We start from the raw sequence: 21,379 nt of genomic DNA, 5'->3' as shown, positions 1-21,379 counted from the left end.
GAGTTAGGCAACGTATCAATCCACCAAGCCGCCATCTTTAGATGTTTAAAATTAGTGTTTTGAAAAAACTAAATTGGTTCAACTACTCAACATTTTAATAAACACGCCAAATTCAAACTGTGGCCAAAAAGTTTCTTTTTGGACACGCTATTATATGTGTCCATAGTGTGCGTTCTATAGACACGCCGGTTTTATAGCTTGGCTAAAAAGTTCGTTTTGAAAAAATTAATAAAAAACTTTTGCCCATATTCGAACGCAGACCTCGAAGGAGTTAGGTAACGTATCGATCCACCAAACTATCCATCTTTAGACGTTTAAAATTAGTGTTTTGAAAAAACTAAACCGGTTCAACTACTCAACATTTTAATCGGGGCTCATGCCCCCAAGTCCACAAGATAATTTTGGGCTGGTCCACGGACTTATGGATATATTGTTACAACTGGCGGACTTATGGTTGATGGTCTAAACCAGGCTCGGCCCCTTGGAAAAACTTATTGGTTAATGATGATAGTTAACAAGTTTATTTTACAATAAACTTGATAGAAAAAGACATGATATTGTACGTTGAATCAGTCAATTCTTGTTCTTTTTCATGAACATCTAAGCTGAAGTGAAGCATACAAATGTGCATCTTTATAAAAACTTGCATTACAAAGAAGAGAGCATAAAATAAATTTTAAATTTTATTAATAGATGAGGTTTCTTACAAGGAGATATAATCCCACTTAAACATAAGGAATTTAAAATAAAAATAAAAATTGATCTTAAACATGAATTTCCAATGGTGAAAAAATATCCAAAACAAAGTATAAACTCAATGATTACAAAATACGAACATGTGCGTCAGAACATGCTATAAGTGCCATCCCAAGCCCCCCAAATCATCAGAACATGTACTTCTCAAGATTAAAAAATAAATCAAGTTCCAGGTGTTTATCAGCGTAGACATATCCGGACCTTTGAAATTTGAATCAATAATTAAAGAGGGCCAGCGAGTTCAACAGTTGACGAGAAATACTTCTAACACCAAAATCCATCGCAATGCCTGGAAGCACAACCCAAACCAAGTAAACAAAAAGCTAAAATGAAGAAAATTGCAAACAAATATTCTCAAAATATAAGAATAAGATTAAGAGTAAAGCATACAACAAATATTTTGCAAAAATTCTTTTTGTTGCAAAGTGATTCCTATCAACCTCATCCTAAAAAACTGAGGTAACAGCTGAAAGGATTTTTTTCATTCCTCAAAGAATAATTTATATAAATTGAAACAAAACCATCATCAAATCCATCATGAGTATAGAGTTCAGAAGAAGAATATATCTTTCATAATCAAACTTAGATGAGTATAGAGTTCAGAAGAAGAATATATCTTTCATAATCAAACTTAGAAATGGTATTCAATGAGGACTATGGTCAATAAAGTAATACCGCAGGAATAAATGCGGCTGCATCTGAAGGACCAGTTCCTAGTGCTTCAGCAGCTACGATGTTATAAGGCAGCACTCAACCGGAACTTTCATATTCATCCATATTATCATCTTGCTTTCGATCTGCAAGTTTGTGACATACCATCTCTTTGTGGGGAATTGAACTACAGTACAACAAAACGAAGATCTGGTACAAACACAATCTGGAAACTAGCCAAGAGACGAAGAGAATTGTGCAAAGACGATAACTCTTATGCCTATTTATGGCCTTTGGATTTAACTAAGAACGTCACAACAACTACAACCATGAAAGTCAAAACTTAACTAGATAAAGTTTGGAATATAGTGGTCGAGATGGAATCAGTTCTGTCCCGATTGGCTAATTCTATTGTTTTGTTTTTGTAATTGTCATGCCGATGTTTTATAACAACAAAATTTTCCTATAAGAATACTATAATAATGAGTAAACACTACATCAGAATTCCAATTCCACTACTACAACCAGTCGACAAATTCACAGATCAGTGACAAAACCACAACTATCAACTTCAGTAACAGCAGATTGGTGACCATGATGGTGGAATGGGTGCACAGAATTACTAGAAACCATTCAAACATCATGATAGTTGCATGAAAAAGAATGTGAAAAGTTGATAAAGATTTCTACCAAGTAAGCGTGAGATGCGAAGATAATATCTTCATCAAAGAGCAGAAACAGTGAAAGCGTGTTGAATAGCTACAAACAAGGTGCCACAAAATCAACATAGTCAGGAAATAGATACCACAAAATAAACAAAAAAAATACTCACAGAAGTGATTTATAAAAATAGGTGAACTACATACAGAGTTACCAAAAGTTTTTAAAAAAGGTAAGCTATATACCTCAATTGTGAGAACCACCCGCAGAAGCCTCAGAATCAATCCACCTGATCTGAGAGCAAAGTTCATTAATTCCTCTAACCATCAATATAATTTGCAAAATTCAGTCCTTGAGTAACAAGTGCATCCTGAAGCGACGGATATTCTGCAGTTTTAGGTCATCCCGATCATGAGAATATCTGCATTTTCAGGTCACTCTGATCCTGCTTTAATAAACCAAGATTCAACTCAAACCCAAACTTAAAATTTTGTTACCATTTCAATATTATCGTTCAATATACATTCATTTAGTCATTTAGAAAAACAAAACAATAAGAAGAAAAAGACCTAGGAAAAAGGATACAACATGGAAAAAAGAATTCTACCTAAATCATAACCTTGTTGTAGTCACCTAATTATAAAACTCTGAAGCAGCAAACCACATTTCAACCTACACAAAGACAAAGCAGTTAACTACAAAGTATTCGCTCGACTCACAACAAGGATCAAGAACAATGTAATATGGGAGTAAGTAAGTTCTCACCGGATAGAAAATGTACCTCGCCGGCATGTCCCACATTCGAAATTGCTGTCTTACAGAGTTCCAGATGCTTTATTTGAAACAAGGTGATCAGAACTATGTAACTTTATTACTATAACACTTTTGTAGAAAAGAGAGACAAACAGATATATGCAGATTGCAGAGTAAGAAATTACGAACCACGTTACTACTGAGGGCATCCAGAGCAGACGGATTGTTCATTTTCAGTCTGAGAAGCAGGATTCCTTTTAACAATAACCTAAACAGGAGGGGAGAAATGGGGAAAATTATATTAAAGGTGTAACATAGATTACTAAAAAACAGCTTCCACAGCTGGGAAGTTCATGTATCTGTACATATTCTTTCAGAAAGATAAAACACATTCTTAGCAGATATAAATCAAATGAAAATTCATACAATGAATTTCTAAGTAAGCCCATTAATATTTGTAAACCTAATCACACTAAGATAAAGGCTAAAGTTTCGCAATTAGGATACTTGTTATTTCATTTCAAAAGCCATGAAACCATAAGGGAGAGTAGTACTAAACGCAAGCAACTAAATAACATACTAATACATGCAATCTAAAATGTTACACTATGTATATGGATTCAAATGATAAAATGTACATGTTAATTCGCAACCATTTGTTACTCTATGGAATGAAAAATAAATCACACATTACATGTGCAAATATAAAAGATTATACATCGCTGAGAGATCTAGCACAAAGAAAGCAAACACTGAACTCAGATGTTTGCTGAAATAAACAAGCTTTCATGTCAGTAAAAGAAAGACAGGATTCATCAATCCATTCTATCCTAAATTGACTTCAGAAGAGCTCAGGCATAGCTTGAAACAAATCAAACATCACATTATCTAGTATTGAAGAAGTGATCTACAGAATATATACCATCAACTTATTTCATACCTTTCAAGATCTTTGGAACTCCCCTCCAATCCAGGTACGACACATGATAATGCGTTCGGACAAGTTCTCCGGTACAAGTAGCAAAGTACCATGGATCAGGACCTTCAAGTCTGTCACTTACATCCATCTCCACCATCAGCTTTGGAGCAGTTTGAGTAGTGCGAGCATTTACCACAGTTTCAACAGTTTGAGATGGGAATACTGGTGTAGGTGCACCATTAGAGGTTGCAGTTGTTTCCATCTGCAGTACAACGAAGAATCACAACTATAAGTACAACTACAACATAAAACAATGATATATAGTACACCTATCATAAACCTCTCAACTTACAGCATATACACCTATCAGTGGTATCACTAGTTCATAAACAACTAAAGAAACCTAACACCAGGTCTAACATCCAGCAAACTTAGTCCAACAAATCTATCAGCAGTTTTAAAAACCAAAGAAATAGAACCATAATTGTTACGAAGAAACTATTCACAAAAATTAAGAAAAATTATAACGAACGCCAAGGAACCTTGATGTATGTATAACCTCTATCTACAATTTCTTCAAAATCTAAATAACCAGCAAACTTAATCCAAGAAATAAAACCGAAAAAACTATGAACAAAAGTTCAGAAAAATTATATGGAACCCCAGGGAACCTTCATAGTTTTGCTTCTGAAATATGTATTGTATAAACTTATCTACAATTTCCTCAAAATCTAAATACTATGAAAACCAGCAAACTTAATCCCAGTGAATAATTAAAAAGAAAAAAGAAACCCTTTAACTTAATTGATTTTAGACTACTATGAAAACCTAGACAAAAATTAAACCACCAATTACAATTGTCATACAATTGATGATTATAGGTCAGAGGAAGAAAAACTTTTTTCTCAGCCAACAAACAACAAGCCATAGTGAAATCCCATCAATTGGTTTTAGTCTATTGAGAAAGATTAAAACCAAAAGCTCTTTCAGATCAAACAAAACACCCTAGTTTTAAAAAGCAGAAACTCTAAAATTAAAACTCAGAAATAAATTAAAGGTTTCATGGAAGTACCTTAACAAAAAAAAAGAACTTCTTTTTCAGAGACAATAAGAACAATTGCTGAAATCCTCTTTCATACGAAAAAACTTTGGGAATTTTAAAGTAGATTTTGGTGAAATTTTTGGAGCGGGAGATGAAAAAAGAGGGGGAATTTTTGGATCTCGATTTGTTGAAAATTTGAAAGTGATAAGTTTTAAGACCCAACTCTGAGATAGTTAAATTTTGGTGGGCGGGGGATTTTTGGAGCTTGATCTTGGACCGAAATTAGTGTAAATCTGAGAGCGGGAGATAAAAAAAATTGGAGGGATTTTTAGCCTCGATCTGATAAATACTCTTAAGAGAAAATTTCTCTTATTCAATATATAAATCCTGATTTTTAGGTCATGAAGTGTAGATCAAATCAGAATTAGGAGAGATTTATTCGTGGCAAGTCAATAACCATAGATGGGCCTATATCGCTTGCCAAAACACGCGACTCCCTTAGCGGTCCATTACTGAATCTTTATTTTGGCCAAATAACTTTATTTTATTACGTGTATAGATTTTTTTTTTTGTGGCGCTAAATGTACCTTTTTATGGTTGCTGTTGTTTACGTAAAACTTTTATTCTATACAACTTCAATTCAATTTTTATATTTTTACAGTTTGGTTTGGCTAACATGAGTTACAGATAAATAAATGTCCGACTCAAAATAGTTTAGATCGTTCCTCGGTCCTACTAGGTTTTGGAGCTTGAAGCTTGGAATAATAAGTTCGGACTTCGCCAAAATTCTGTCTAATGCTCGGAATCCATTTATTATATTGCTTCTCATAAGTCATGATTTGTACCTAATTAACATTAAATTTTGACACTATCATGCAATTAAGTGTGTAATATTGTTATACTGAATGTATTGATCATGTATTTTGAGGTTTTTCTATCCGATATCTCTCATCTGAGGGGTTACAAAATTTTATTTTTTGATTTTAGTGCATGCAAGGCCAACTCGGAAAAATCGTTAACTCATTTTGCTCAAAAATCGGTCCAAATCGGCAAAACCGTTTGTCTTGTTCACTAAAAATCAGAAATGGCTAGGAATCGGAAATTGCCTCGTCATATAGCCTGTAGCGATTACTCGGCGAGTAATCGGCCTTGGAAAGTGATTTTAATTACACAAATGAATAACTTTGACAAATGATTATTTTCTTTGGGTCCCGATTAGGGCAAATGGGATAAATATATAACTTCGCTAAATGCATCAAAGAAGACTAGTGATGTATAAAAACTAAAATGTTAATTGTCGGATTTATCCATCGTTATATCGCGCGCCTAGTAAATTATCACGTTTGCGAATTCTTGCACTAAATAATGGGCCCAACTATTTTCATGTTATAGTGACAAGATTCTTATCTCGCATTGAAGAGATGGTATAACAACCTATGTACTTTTTTAAAATAATAATAGTAAATAAATGTGTGAGTAATATGAATATCTTCATCGTCAATCAAGATTACATAAAATGCATATTTTCATCTCAACTAAAATTTAAAACGTGCATTTATTTTCCATATTTCGGTATTGGAGGTAATAGATATGACTAGTAGAGTTAAGTAAATTTATAGTAAAAATGAGTAAACTTGATTTTAATTTGTGGAAAATTAGTGAAAGTGAGTACAATCTAGGGTAATTGAGTAAAGTAGGATGCAATTAGTGGACAACAAGTAGAGTTGAGTATGATCTAGTAAAACTAAGTAAATTTGAATATAATTTTGTGAGTTGAGTATGATCTAGTAAAATTGGGTAAGCTTGAATATAATTTGTCGGTAACTAGTACAATGGAGTATGATCTAGTAAAATTGAGTAAACTTGGATAGAATTTGTGGATAATTACTGAAAATGGGTATGATATATAATGTAATTAAGTAAAATTGGACAAAATTTGACATTATTGGTGAATAATTGTTGAAAGCTATTTTGATCTAGTGAATTAAGTAAACTTGGACTCGAATTGGATGTAAGTGGTGGATAATAGGTGAAAGTGATTATAATCCAATGAAATTGAATAAAATCAAATTCAATTGGTAGATAACTAGCACAGTTGAGCATGGTCAAGTAAAATTGTGTAAACTTGGAAGTATTTTAGGATAACTAGGGAAAGCGAGTATGATATAGTGATATTTAGTAAAAATTAACATAAAAGTTAACATAAATCATCACAATCACACAATAGATCATACAATAGGTGAATAATTATTGAAGTAATTATGATACAGTGAGATTGAAAAAAAAAAATTGGACTCAATTATTCAAAGTGAATATGATATAGTGAAATCGGGTAAAAATTGGATGCAATTGGTTGATCATCGATGAAAGTGAATATGAGCTAGTGAAATTGAGTAAAACTGAATTCAATTGGATGCAATTGGTGTATAACTGGTATAGTTGAGTATGATCTAGTAAATTTGAGTAAACTTGGATGTAATTTTTATGATAGTTAGTGAAAAGGAGATGGTCCCAAGTACACCACCAATTTTTTCGTTCGCCAATATGTATGGACAAAACCTAATACAATGGAAAGTACATCGAAATTTAAGATCTTTGAACAATTCAGCTGCAATCGTGCTCCTTGCGTCTCTATAGCCTCGTAAAGCTCTATGCAATCGATTTTGTTAGTTGATGTCCTCTAAAGCCTAAGAGTTGCTTCAACCCAAGTGAAGACTTTTGGTACCAATCTGCTTCTAACACACAACTTATTTGATTTCCCTTTTGATATTTTGATATCTATGTAAGGTAATATGTATATAAAAAAGTTCAACAACCTCAAAAATTGGGAATAATTACATTCAGTTAGCTGAGAAGCATAGATTACTAACCGCCTATCAATAACAACCCAAACAAATCGAATAAGAGTTTATATATCTATCTTGAGGAGTCACAAAGTTTGAGATGAAGAGAACTTTGTGATTTCTATCTATTTATCTCGTTTCTGATTCGAGATACTAAGAAGCTCGAAGATCAATAAGAACAAGATCATGATAGACGAACTATCAGGTAAAAGATAGTTAGACCTAGTTTCTTGATTCTGTTAGTTGATCTCTATTTATAGACTTTGGAGACTCTAGACAGCTTTGAATTCAAGCAAACACTTTCTCACTCTAGGTGAAATTCTTATTATGAAATGAAACTCTTAGAAGGAATTCATGCAATCATATAAAAAAAATTCTTAAAATTACCCACAAAAATATACACTATGCTCCAAAGTTATGGAATTGTTTACAACAAATCCGAATCCATATGGCAACCCTAAGTTAAACCTCTACCGTTCATAGATTTCCATAATCCGTATGACTAAATTTCAAAGTAAGATCCACCGTCGAAATATTATCTTAAAAGCCAAATTTTTTTCCCTTCCCTTGCCTCTCTCCTTCCTACTTCTATGGAAAATTTGTTGGTTGGTCCTAGGCCCAAATAATTATTTATAGTAGGGTCCATTCGGAATAATAACTTAGCCTAGGGTCCATATTTGTTTAAAATATGGAAAAGACGTATACAACCCCTGCTCCAAACGTGTGAGTAGTATCTCATCGTTCTATTGTGGAAAAACTCAACGTACTTTTACGAACTACAGAGGAAAGCAAGAAAAAAAAATCCAACCTAACCCTATGTTTCTTCTATTGATCGATCAAAAAGGAATAGAAACGGAAACAAAAATCATCAAAACATGCATGAACTATTGATTTATCAAAAATGAGTAAGAAACAAAAACGAGAATCATCAAAATCTATATCGGTGGTGAAGAAATCATATGAAATCATCAAAAACTAGACGAAGAATCATCGCTTGAAGATATGTTCAGTTTCCAATTCTTGCAGGAATTTCTCGACTAAGACGATTATGAGAAAGAATCAACCCTTGCAAGTTCTTCTACTTTGTGATCCCCAAAGAAATTTCACCCGTGAACTGATTGTGAGAAACATCAAGCAAATCAAGCTCCAACTTATCTGATGGTTTAGAAATTACACTTTGGTATATGACCTGATATCTCATAGAAACTCAAGGGTTGATAATACTGATTTATAGCCATGTCATCATGTTTTTGCGTTCTCAAATTTATTTTACAGTATATGATCCAACAGTACGTATATGATGTACTGTCACTGTATATCGACTGCACCAAAAAGAAATTAGGTAGATTTTGACATTTTCAACGGTAGGCACACATTGGCACATATCCCCTATACTGAAGAAAAAGAAGCTATCGGTACATATATCGGCTATACTGAGAAAAATTGTACGTACATAACAGTTATACTGAAAAATGTAGCTACATATTAGCTATACTGGAAAAATTGTAGGTACATATTAGATGTACTGAAAAAAGTAGGTCTTATTTAATAAATTTGGGTTCAAAATTTGGATTTTGAGTTGATGGTATGAATAATAAGGAAAGAACAAAAGTTTTTTCTTTTTTACATTATCATCAACGTAATCCATAACTTAACAGTACAATACTTGACTATTGTATGAGAGTGGGCGACCTTGGAACGAAACAACAATTTTTTTTTAAAGGGAAATCGGCAAAGAAGACACCCCTTCTTTCCGTTTATCCCTTTCGACTGCTATACAAAACATTTGGCTAATATTCAAATATAAAAGCTAACAAGACCTATTTTCTCTCCCTTTCCCTCTCTATATCTCCCACCGATAAATGAGATCATTCAGTTGACTTGTGTAGTTGGGCATTTGAGGACCAAAAATAAAAAAGATACAAAAGATAATGTTCTCCACAGGTCAGTCACCAAGTGTAGTTGGTCTGCACAAAAAACTCCAAACTCCTGGTAATGCAGTATGAGAGTCACAAGCTTCCATCATCTGCATAGATCCCATTTCCTTAGATCAGTCTCACATTTGCTTTCTCTCTTCAACTCAAAATATAACAAGCTTGTTCATGTTACAAATACAGAGAGGGCATATCCTTTCTTAAACTTGTATCCTTCCTCTTGTATCGGCATTCAGGTCCCTTCTAAAATGAAACAGAGGAAGATGGTTATCTTAAGCACAAACATGCGGTACATTACACGCACCAGAAAATGTTAACCTATAAATCAAAATAATTGGTCATTTTTATCCATCTGTGATACGTACACTTTAATACTTCCATCTTACATGGAAGGCGGCAAAATAAAATGAATTTTATAGAGTGTATGGTATATGTATTGTGGTTTTTGTACAGTACGTCATTTATGCACTGTGGTTTTCCCATAGTACATGATTTATGTACAATTTTTTACAAAAAAAAAAATCCATTTATGGCCAGAGTTCCCCCATCTAAGTGACTAAATGAGCTCATAACAATATCAAGTTTCCCTATGATTTCCCTCTATTATGTTAGATTCTAAACAAACCTGTGTATGAAGGCTTCGCCAAATAAGAATTTAGTACACATTGACCTACTGCTACTTCATTTTTAGATCTGTGTAGAAGTATCTGTGCAGGAGCTACTGGGATTATCTCTCCATACAAGCAACATCATAAACATCTTCAACCTCAGAAAGCGTACATACAAGAAAGAAAGTTCAATTGATATTATAGCTAAGAAATTTATTTCTTACCTCTCATTAATGGACTTGAATTCCAGCAAAATTAACATACATTTTAGATACCATTTTAAATTAACATAATGTGGAAGACAACAAAATAGTCAAGTGGCAGATACAATAGGAACAAATGGAAATTGATTTTTAGGAGTACGTCATTTATTGACTATGAAAAATTCTTATTCCCCGATTCATAGAATGCAAGCAAATCTACAAAATTTCATAGTAACATTATTGGTATGTTCGGACAACATAACCTATGCGTAATGCAAAGAAAGGAAATTATTCCTTTCACAACGGTCAATACATATTAGCGACAATCATACTTCTATTGGATTTTAAACATCATAACAGGATTGCATTCGAAAAGACAATTAATTCCATCTAAAACCTTTGCATAATGCTAAGATAACAATTCTTCCTTTCACAATTGTGTCAGTACATATTTGCTACACTCATATTTCAGTGGATTTTAACTATCATAACAGGGATAGCATTTGAAAAGATAACTAATTCCACCTAACACCTATGCATAATGCGGCACAAACACAAATCAGGCTGATGTAAATTTCATTTTGGCAAATGGTGCACTTGTCTTCACAGCAGAGAGATGAGTCTGTATTAAATCATGGTGTACTGTAATTTACACAATAAGAGAGGATAAACTTACATATCTTGTAGACGTTTGCTTTAGATCTCTTGTTTGTTTATCAACTGCTTGTAAAGTCTAGTAGCACCGCCACCTTTTGAGTACAAAATGAACAACACCATCAACACCATTAACAAAACGGAATAGAAATTAAAATTTTAAGTGAAGTTGTGGCGAAGATCTCAAAGATCTAATTTAACAAAACCAAAAATTACCAAAAATCAAAAAATAAACTCAGGATAATCCTCTGGATTAGAAGCACTACTGTCAGCTAAATCATTGACAAGGACCACTACTCAGCCATTGGTTTAAACTACTCCTGATAGTAATGAAATCTGGAGAGAAATAACACTGTACCTGCGTATGAAAGCTTCGCCATATATAAAGTTAGGAAGTACAAAGTACATCGTTTATGCAACGATTTTCTCTTGAGTGTAGCGTTTATAACCTGAGAAATAACACAATATAGCAATTATACATAGATTTTTTTGCAGTGCAGCGCATACACACTGGGATTTTTTCAGCGATGCATCATATATACACCCCGACTTTTCAGCAGTGCAACATATATATACATCGTGTCTTTTTGGCAGTGCAGTGTATATACACTGTGACTATCGAATGTAAGCTAAACGAGGTTTAGGATTGTGGTAACATTGGCATTAACATATGCACAAGGTTAAACTAAAATGATTAAATCTAGTAACAAAAAATAAACACAAAACAAATTCAGAATGCAAGGTTACCAAACCACCAAATTGCATTGACAAATAACGCAACACAACGTTTATACACTGAATTTTCCTGAAGTGCAGCGCTTATAGACTGACATTTTCTGAAGTGTGGCCTTTATACCCTGAGAAAATAACATTGTACATCGTTTATACACTGTTTTTATGAAGTGCAGCGATTATACACTGACAAAATTACTTAACAACCACATTTCGATGATACTAATCGACCATCTGCAATGGCTACCTGTGCACAAGTAACCATTTTGATAGTCAGAAACGTATTAATTCACTGATTTTGTATCATTATCTTAATACTGAGAAGTGAGAAGTCTCAGTACATGAAATATATACTCACCAAGATCCAAAAAGAGTAGAGCAACATTGCATTCAGTATGATACTAGTTCATTATTTCCAGTCTATAACAGACATACACAATTTGTAGTTTCAAAACTACAATAAATATAAAGTCAATTCATTTTCCAGTCTATAAAAGATGTACTCAATTCATTTCCAGCCAATTCATCAAATATCCTGCATAATCAAAATCCAGTCTATAGAAGATGTACTCAATTTCTCGACAATACATCAAATATACACTCAATTCATTCAGTTCCTTTTAAGGAAAAAACAGGCCTCTATTCATTATGTACATCAACATATAACATCCCTGATAAGCTTTTATATGTTTATAACTACAAAAATCATCCTTGAATAAACCCAATCCACACCAATTACTGAATAATCTAAACAATTTTCGTTCTCTAATGAACACATGAACTGCTCAATAAACAAATTCCATTACCAAACCAAACAGATCATCAGAAATGCAAACCAATTAATAGATCAACAATCAAACATTCAAAATTAGATATGTACTACTGTAACTAATAGATCTAACACAATAATCACCCAAATTTCAGCAAGAACCTACGAAAACAAACTATTACAACAAATAAAAAACTCGATTAATGAAGAAGACTGAAAATGTTAAACCCTAAAGAAAAATTAAAAATCTCACCATTTTTTTGGGGTGTTAGAAAGGATCAATCGAAGGAGATAAAGAGGAGTAAATTTAGGGAATAAAATCTTGCTTGCAGAATCTGATCAAATCGATCAAAAACCTTGAATCTTCATCGCCAATCGCAAGAGCTTTCCTAACCGAGAGAGAAAATGAAACAAATGATTTAGGATTTGGTTCTGTTATTGATGTATATCAAGGTTGTTTTCGGTATTTTAAAAAATGTCACACGTGTGGTTGGACCAGTGGATAAAACTTTGGGTCCAAAATTTTAATTTGTTATAGAAATGGACCACCGATTAATGGACTCCTAATGGGTGGACCCGCCATTAACTAGAACCACGATAATAGTACCCATTGGTAATTCCTACTTCTATTTCCCCATGATCTCCAAACCTCACCTCTCTGGAGTAAACGAAAAACCTAGCTCACCACCTTTACTTCCAGAACGAACACAGAAGAATCCCCGATTTTCCGCCTCCTCACTGTCATTAGCACCGGAATCAGATGATCTATTCCTCACCTAACTCTCTCTGTATCCTCCGTCACCCGTTCTTTATGGAAGTTAGGAAAACCTAAAATCCATTTCCGCTGCTTCTGGATCATGGAAGTTTTTCTTTGTTTGTTCAGGGTTTATAACGTGGAACTAGATTTGAAACCCAAATGATATAAGTCTTATTATCGATTTTTTTTCTCTTATTTTTTTCCTTACATCACCAGATTTGGTTTGATTGAGTCTGTATTGCGTTCAATTTGGAAGTCATTGCGTTTCCGAATTTTCATTATTCAGCGTAAATCGACAAAGTTCAGCATTGATTTGGGGATCGGTCGATCTTCATTGAGAATCGAAATTGTTAGGGCTTCGATTATTCAATTCTACGAACAAGGTGATGTATAACTTCGTGTTTTATAAATTTCAATTCCAGTTATTCCCGGGATTGATTATTTACAGGGTAAAGTTCTGGGTAATTAAGAGTACAGTTAAATAATTTTGATTTTTTGGTTACTGTTTATTTTTTCTACTTTTCAAAATCTGATTTTCGATTGATTTTTCGCAACAGTTAGAAATAGTATTTTAGAAGAGCAGATTTAGATCGGGATATAAGAAATCAGTCACAAGAACCGCCACCACCTCAGGTTTCTATCAAATCATAAAACCCTCATCTTAACTGACCATTTTGAGTTAAGGGGGTTGGTTATGGTAATTTTATTCGTTACAGGTTTTTGATTATTCTTTTGTCCATTTACAAATATTTTATTCGATCTTTGTTTTTATTTTGGCTTGTGATTCGATCTGAGTTAGGTTGGAATTTTTATCCGGTGATTGCTGATGACTTTGGTGTTTTAGAAGTAATTGAAATTCAGGTCTACTTGTGAATATTAGGTTTGTTGTTGTCTTGATTAGTTTCCTAGGTTATGTTTAAGTGTATGTGGGTATGTTTTTACTTTCCAAATCAAAAGTTTTGGTGAGAAAAACCCAATTTTGGATGCAACCCTAGTTGTTTTTTTTCTCTTTGAGATGATATTATTGGTGTGTTATCTGGTTTTCGGATTCAGTGATTTGCGTCTAAAACAGTTAATTTTGCGTGAATGTATTGCAGATGGAGACAGATATAGCTTATGATGTTGGTGCAATGCAGAGACGGGGTGTTGCGAAAGCAGCTAAGCATTTGGCAATTTCTCATATTGTTCAACTCGTTGAGGTGAGTTTCTTTTAGCATTTATCAATTCTTTTTCTTAAAAGATGTAATATAACTGGTCTTATGCATACCTAGTGATTGCCATTTTGTATTTGATTTGCTACTGTCTGTGTCTGGTAATAGTATCAGTAAATGTGAACAATCATTGTTATAACCTTATGATGTTGGTGCAATGCAGAGACGGGGTGGTGCGAAAGCAGCTAAGCATTTGGCAATTTCTCATATTGTTCAACTCGTTCAGGTGAGTTTCTTTTAGCATTTATCAATTCTTTTTCTTAAAAGATGTAATATAACTGGTCTTATGCATACCTAGTGATTGCCGTTTTGTATTTGATTTGCTACTGTCTGTGTCTGGTAATAGTATCAGTAAATGTGAACAATCATTGTTATAACCTTAATTAGATGATTTTATTTGTTTCGTTTCGGGTGTAGAGGTTTGAACGAACTGATGGTACCTCATTTACGTCATGACTGCCAAGTGTTGCCGGATTGCCTGCTAATATAAAAGAAATTAAGGTGATTATCATTTTCATCTTTTTCTCATGCGAACCTAAGCTTATAATCTATATATAGTAAATTACAAATTCAATACTCTGTACATGGAAAATAAACGTCTATATTAGTAATACTTGTAACTGATTTCTGGTAATTTTAAAGATATCTTTTACTTCCTGGTAAACAGATGTATACTCATGAACAATAGAATAAGCATGTAGGACTCATGCTGGAGCAATAATTTTCGTGCTCCAGAACCTTTTCTCCAGCAGCCCCCTTCTTGTTCCTTATCTCAATTTCCTCAAGCCTTGTATTCTATTTCCTTCTTTGTTTGCAGGATGAGTTCATCTTGTTGATGAGCGTTTGCATTTGTCTCTTTCTGAATGAAGGACTCATGCTGGTTGTTGCAACAATTTGGTAAGATATATGCTGGAGCATTTTGGCTGTGATTCGTACAGGTAACTGATGCTTCTCTCTTCTGAAAACTTAACTGGATACAATCATGTTCCAAAGTCGTTGATTTGATTTTATGTATGAATATCTGTTTTATAGTTTGATTCTTCACAAGACTAAACTTTGTGCTCCTGCACTTGCTCCATTCAAGGCTTATTACAAAGGTGATGGTTTTCCCGATGTGTTTGATTTGTCATTGTTGTCTCATGTCAAGGTTCGTAATCTTCACTCAAATACCACTGTTAGGACCTTAAAGTTTATTCAGCGTCAGTAGTCTGTCCAGTCTGAACTAACCCAAGAACATCACCCTAATAGTATTGCTCAGCCAAGAACTCTTCTCTCTCTAACCAGAATCCACCTCATTTATTTTGATACTTCTTATATAGAGTCAAATCGTACTATTAGAATTGGTATAGTTCTTCTTGATAATGCAGGAAACTTCTGGGGTGCCAAAACAATCCCAAGCACAGCATGAGATGCTTAACATGCTGAAGTCAAGGCTCTTCTTGTGGCCGCACTATGGGTTAACGTGCTGGAACTGCAGTTTACTTCAAAGGGGACTGAAGCTATCACCAACTCTATCAATGCTTCTAAGTCTAGTGTTAAGCGGACTACCATCATTCTGAAGATGTATGCTATGCTATCTAGTGTTCAAATCACCATAGTTAACTATTGCTGTTATAGTCGTCTCTGTCATGTTTTCTAGATTTTTGGTGTAGTTAATGTTAGTATTATTCGAAAAAAATATTGTCTTGGTTTCTGTGCATGTGCAGTGCAGGAGTCAATTTGTTTTGTAACATTTGACAAGGTCTTATTTGGAATAAAATTTCTGTTAATTTTGGGTAAATAAATTTGCCATTTTTTGTAAATATATCAAATTTGAAAAGAAAATTCTTATTTTGAATTAAGGGCTTGAGATAATGCCACGTGGATGGTGGAAGATGTATCCAATTCAACAACTGAGATTTCATCAACGTGTTCGGTTAAAATTATCGGTCCAAATTAACATATGTGAACGATGATAGATGCCTCAAATATGAACAGTCCAAGTTCCATCGTATTATACCAAATTTAGAACACAGTCCAAGTTCCATCGTATTATACCAAACCTAGAACACATGGACGGTACAAGATTGCATCAAATATGTCTAAACATCACATATGGCCACGCAAAAATCAGATTCTGCGTGTCTATACAAGATTGCATCAAATATGTCTAAACATCACATATGGCCACGCAAAAATCAGATTCTGCGTGTCTATAAAAGGCCAATGGCCATGCCAAAAAACAAACTGCATGTCATTAAAGAATCAATTACCACGCCAAAAACAAATTAGGATAACCTGTAGCCACGCCAAAAAACAATTGCGTGTCCATAGGGTAACCAATGACCACGCCAAAAAAAACTTAGTGTGTCTATAGGTAACCAATAGCCACACCATTTTTTTTTGCGTGTCTATAAGATAACCAATATCCATGCCAAAAAACAATTGCGTGTCCATAGGATAAGCAATGGCCACGCCAAAAAAAACTTGTGTGTCTATAAAGAGACAATGGCCACGCCAAAAAGAAAATTATGTGTCTATAGGCTACCAATAGCCACGCTAAAACAATAAATTGAGTGTCTATAGGGTATCAGTACTTAAGTTTGTGGGACACTCTATAGCAACGCCTATGGGTTTTGGCGTGTCTATTTCATGCAACAATAGACACGCAAGGTAGGCGTGGCTATATAATAACATTAAGACACACCATCATACCTAAAACCACGCTAGCAGAAACCACGCCAAGTCCAAACCAAAATGGCGTGTCTAAAACCCTATGGACACGCCAATTTGGCGTGGCTAAAGGGTCATTTTGTACTAGTGATGGTTAACTTAGTCGTTGCTCCATAAGTTTACTTATGTTGAGCACAATCAATTAAATTGATCACCTTTTGTGTTTAATTTGATTATGTTTACCGATTAAATTAATCATGGGTTTACTTATGATTGATTTGATTGAGTTTTTGGATAAAAAAAATCATTCATATGGTTTTGGTGTCCAATAAAAATCCATCTTTTCTCTTGAAATTAAGGTCGCTCGTTGTTGTTCTTTCGGGAATGATATCAAATGGGGGAGAGTTCTTTTGAACTTGTGCTTAATGGTCATATCTTGAGGGGTGTGCGGCTGTGCAATTTTAGAGGGGTTATCTTGTATCTTTAAACTCCTTGATGAATGATGTTAGCTGCGGCTATATGATTGCATCCAAATTAGATGATGTGTGTTTTTTTCTCTCAGTCATGAAATGTCTCTTACGGAAATTTCATTATGATCCCGTTCTTATACCTTTGCCAATTTTATTGACAAAAATGGGGAGAATTAATATGTCGTTCACACTACAAATACATATGGTTTTCGGATCATTGTGTAAGGGGGAGTGGTTTCCATGTGAGATGGAGTATTGACTAAGGGGGAGTGATACATATCACCATAGTATTATTGTTGAAGTTGTGATACAATTGGACTTTGACACTGTGTAATAATACAATGACACTGTATAACAATGATCGAGACAGATGCTTTCTCATTGTTATAGCTACGGATCTTCAACAACGATGGTGCTAAACTTACAACCTTTGGGATCATTGGAGTACTTGGAAGTGACGAAGATATTGAGGAATGCTGAAGATTAGACATGTGGAATATGAGGTACTAAAGTTTCATTATCTTTCTTGTATTCCATATGTATTGATAGTTTTGTCATTAAAATTGACAAAGGGGGAGATTGTTAGATCACTGCTCGGTCGAACTCGCATGCGTTGCTATCTCAAGCATGTTTGTCAATGTTAGTGATCAAAACTATAAGTCTTGATTTCTAGTCTACTATAGCTAAGTCTCGGACTAGGATAGTAAGTGTAGTTGAGCTCAATCACTCCATGGCGATTCATCATACAAGACGAAGATCTACTCAAGGAACCGGTGAAACTTCTCGATAAAAAGGTTTGTGGAAACTTGAACTTATCTGTCACTCAAAAGTCTATCTATTCTATCTCCTACTCTTTGAGACAAAAATTTGTATGCTATATATATAGACTATGTTTATACACATTTGGTATTTCGAGCCGAGTATACCGCTCCTATCTATATCTCGAAATATGTGTTGGTAAGCTTTTCGCTTCGACCAAGTTTATCTTTACCTAGTGACGAAAGTCATGATATGTTTCAATCACTTTGAAAATTGCTTTGATGAGAAATGGTGTAGCAACTGTATAACATGCTCTAAGAATGTTTCAATGATTGGAATGAGAGTTTAGATTACATAACCAATGGTGGACATAAACATTGTTGTGGAAATACATTTATGTATAAGGCCTATTCCTTGAACCAAAGTTTGCGAACTTTGTTGATCAAGAGAAACCGGAAGAATGGCTTGTTGCCAAGTCCGCGAACTGCCGAACTTCTCATCACGAGAAATTCTGCTGGAGTTGAAAAACTACTTGCGTGTGTACTAGTCCGCGAACCCAGTCCACGAATCGGCGGAAAGTCTTTGCCGAGATTTTTTGCTGGATTTGTACACTCTGCCCGGTTGCTTAAGTCCGCGAACCTAGGGTGCGAACTTGAGAAGGTTATATATCGAAAAATGATATCTGAACTTAAACTTAAAAAATCTAAGGAATGCTATTTTCAAACCGTGGGTATAAAAGATCATGAACCGATTCGAGTGAATCAAATCATCTTTGCTTCAATTGTGTCTTGTGTAGTTACATATATTTCCTTGCAGTTGAACAACTCTCTAACTAGTTCAACTGAGTCATTTGAACTAGTTAGGGTGAAGAAGAACATGGTTGATATGAAATGCTCATATGGCTAACCTTTTGGTTGACTATTGTTGAACCAACAATGTACACGTTTGGGTACAATTAACAAACCTAGAAGTGTGCATTTCATTTGTGTATAACATGATAAGTTTTCGATCTAACGGTTGAGAAAATTAGCTTGAATCTAAATCAGGTTTTCATCTAACGGTGGATATTGATTGCTTTGGTACTAAGGAAAAACCCTGATTTGAAAGACTATATAAGGGGACATCTAGCAACTCTGCAAAACAAATCCCAATACCTTACGCGTGCTACTAGTTTGCGTGCTAGAGTTGGTTCTCCTTTAACCTTTGGTTTTCTTCTTCTAAAACCAGGTTAAACGACTTGAAGACTTCATTGGGATTGTGAAGCCAGACCGATACTACTTTTATCGTAGTTGTGTGATCTGATCTTGCATCTTCTATCGTACGAGTACAATCATATTGATTGGATTGAGATTGATATCTCCGATAGGCAAGATATAAAAGTAATCACAAACATCTTCGTCTCATTGTTTGTGATTCCGCAACATCTTGTTTCGCTACCATACGACTAAGATTGTTGTGAGGTGATTGATTAATCTAGGATGTTCTTCGGGAATATAAGTCCTAATTATTAATTGGTTCCTGTTCACCTTGATTATTATCAAAAGACGGAACAAAAAACTTTACGGTTTTTCTGTGGGAGACAGATTGATCCTTTGATAGACTTGTCTGTGTGAGACAAATTTGTTTATTGTTAAAGCCTGCGATTTTGGGTCGTAGAAACTCTTAGTTGTGGGTGAGATCAGCTAAGGGAATCAAGTGCGCAGTATCCTGCTGGGATCAGAGGCGTAGGGAGTACAACTATACCTTGGATCAGTGGGAGACTGATTGAGGTTCAACTATAGTCCAGCCCGAAGTTAGCTTGGAGTAGGCTAGTGTCTGTAGCGGCTTAATACAGTGTGTATTCAATATGGACTAGGTCCTGGGGTTTTTCTGCATTTGCGGTTTCCTCGTTAACAAAATTTCTGGTGTCTATGTTATTTCAGTTTCCGCATAATATTAATTTACCTTTATAATTGAAATAATACAGGTTGTGCGTTTAGATCATCAATTAGTATAATCCAATCTTTGGTTGTTGATTAGCATTGATTGATCATTGGACATTGGTCTGTGGTACCGTCCAAGTTATTCCTTGTGTTTGATTAAAGACTCGTTGATTTCTATTAGCTTGAGTAAATTAAAACAAGAGAGAGATATTAACTCCTTGAGATACTTTTACCTAGATTGAGTCTGACTGTCTAGTTGATTCTCTAGAAAGTGTTTCGGAGTTAGTCCATACAGATTGCTAAGAGAAATATTGGGTGGTGTTGTTAGACCCCCGCTTTCCCAGAAGAACATGGTTGATATGAAATGCTCATATGGCTAACCTTTTGGTTGAATATTGTTGAACCAACAATGTACATGTTTGGGTACGGTTAACAAACCTAGAAGCGTGCATTTCATTTGTGTATAACAAGCTAAGTTTTCGATCTAACGGTTGAGAAATATTAGCTTGAATCTAAATCAGGTTTTCTTCTAGCGGTGGATATTGATTGCTTTTTTACCAAGGCAAAACCCTGATTTGAAAGACTATATAAGGGGACATATAGCAACTCTGCAAAACTAATCCCCACACCTCACGTGTGATACTAGTTTGCGTGCTAGAGTCGGTTCTTCTTTAACCTTTGGCATTCTTCTTCTAAAACTAGGTTAAACGACTTAAAGACTTCATTGGGATTGTGAAGCCAGACCGATACTACTTTTATCGTAGTTGTGTGATATGATCTTGCATCTTCTATCGTACGAGTACAATCATATTGATTGGCTTGGGATTGATATCTCCGATAGGCAAGATATAAAAAGTAATCACAAAAATCTTCGTCTCATTGTTTGTGATTCAGCAACATCTTGTTTCGCTACCATACGATTAAGATTGTTGTGAGGTGATTGATTAATCTAGGACGTTCTTCGGGAATATAAGACCTGATTATCAATTGGTTCATGTTCACCTTGATTATTATCAAAAAACGGAACAAAAAACTTTAGGGTTTTTCTGTGGGAGACATATTGATCCTTTGATAGATTTGTCTG

General features: G+C 34.5%; 2 long non-coding RNA genes across 5 annotated transcripts; one reads left to right on the top strand and one right to left on the bottom strand.

Annotated features, from left to right (window-relative positions):
- Window positions 1–665: 665 nt before the first annotated feature.
- Window positions 666–5,193, bottom strand: LOC113333186. 3 transcript variants are annotated; one of them, XR_003351829.1, is made up of 8 exons: window positions 4,812–5,191; window positions 3,761–4,001; window positions 3,010–3,088; window positions 2,833–2,899; window positions 2,675–2,739; window positions 2,313–2,512; window positions 1,432–2,166; window positions 666–1,045 (listed from the first exon to the last, which is right to left on the bottom strand). It is a non-coding gene; the product is annotated as an uncharacterized LOC113333186 (long non-coding RNA). The 3 variants fall into 3 exon arrangements; XR_003351830.1 differs by having other exon boundaries at window positions 1,432–2,515; window positions 4,812–5,193; XR_003351828.1 differs by having other exon boundaries at window positions 1,432–2,512; window positions 4,812–5,192.
- Window positions 5,194–13,168: 7,975 nt separating this feature from the next.
- Window positions 13,169–16,276, top strand: LOC113332625. 2 transcript variants are annotated; one of them, XR_003351623.1, is made up of 6 exons: window positions 13,169–13,664; window positions 14,379–14,480; window positions 14,656–14,718; window positions 14,910–14,993; window positions 15,310–15,430; window positions 15,525–16,276. It is a non-coding gene; the product is annotated as an uncharacterized LOC113332625 (long non-coding RNA). The 2 variants fall into 2 exon arrangements; XR_003351622.1 differs by having other exon boundaries at window positions 15,310–16,276.
- The last annotated feature ends 5,103 nt before the right edge of the window (window positions 16,277–21,379 follow it).

This window comes from Papaver somniferum, unplaced genomic scaffold (assembly GCF_003573695.1).
Source record: "Papaver somniferum cultivar HN1 unplaced genomic scaffold, ASM357369v1 unplaced-scaffold_132, whole genome shotgun sequence".
NCBI lineage: Eukaryota > Viridiplantae > Streptophyta > Magnoliopsida > Ranunculales > Papaveraceae > Papaver > Papaver somniferum.
Note: the sequence above shows the minus strand (reverse complement) of the source record. Positions and strands in the feature narration are given on the sequence as shown.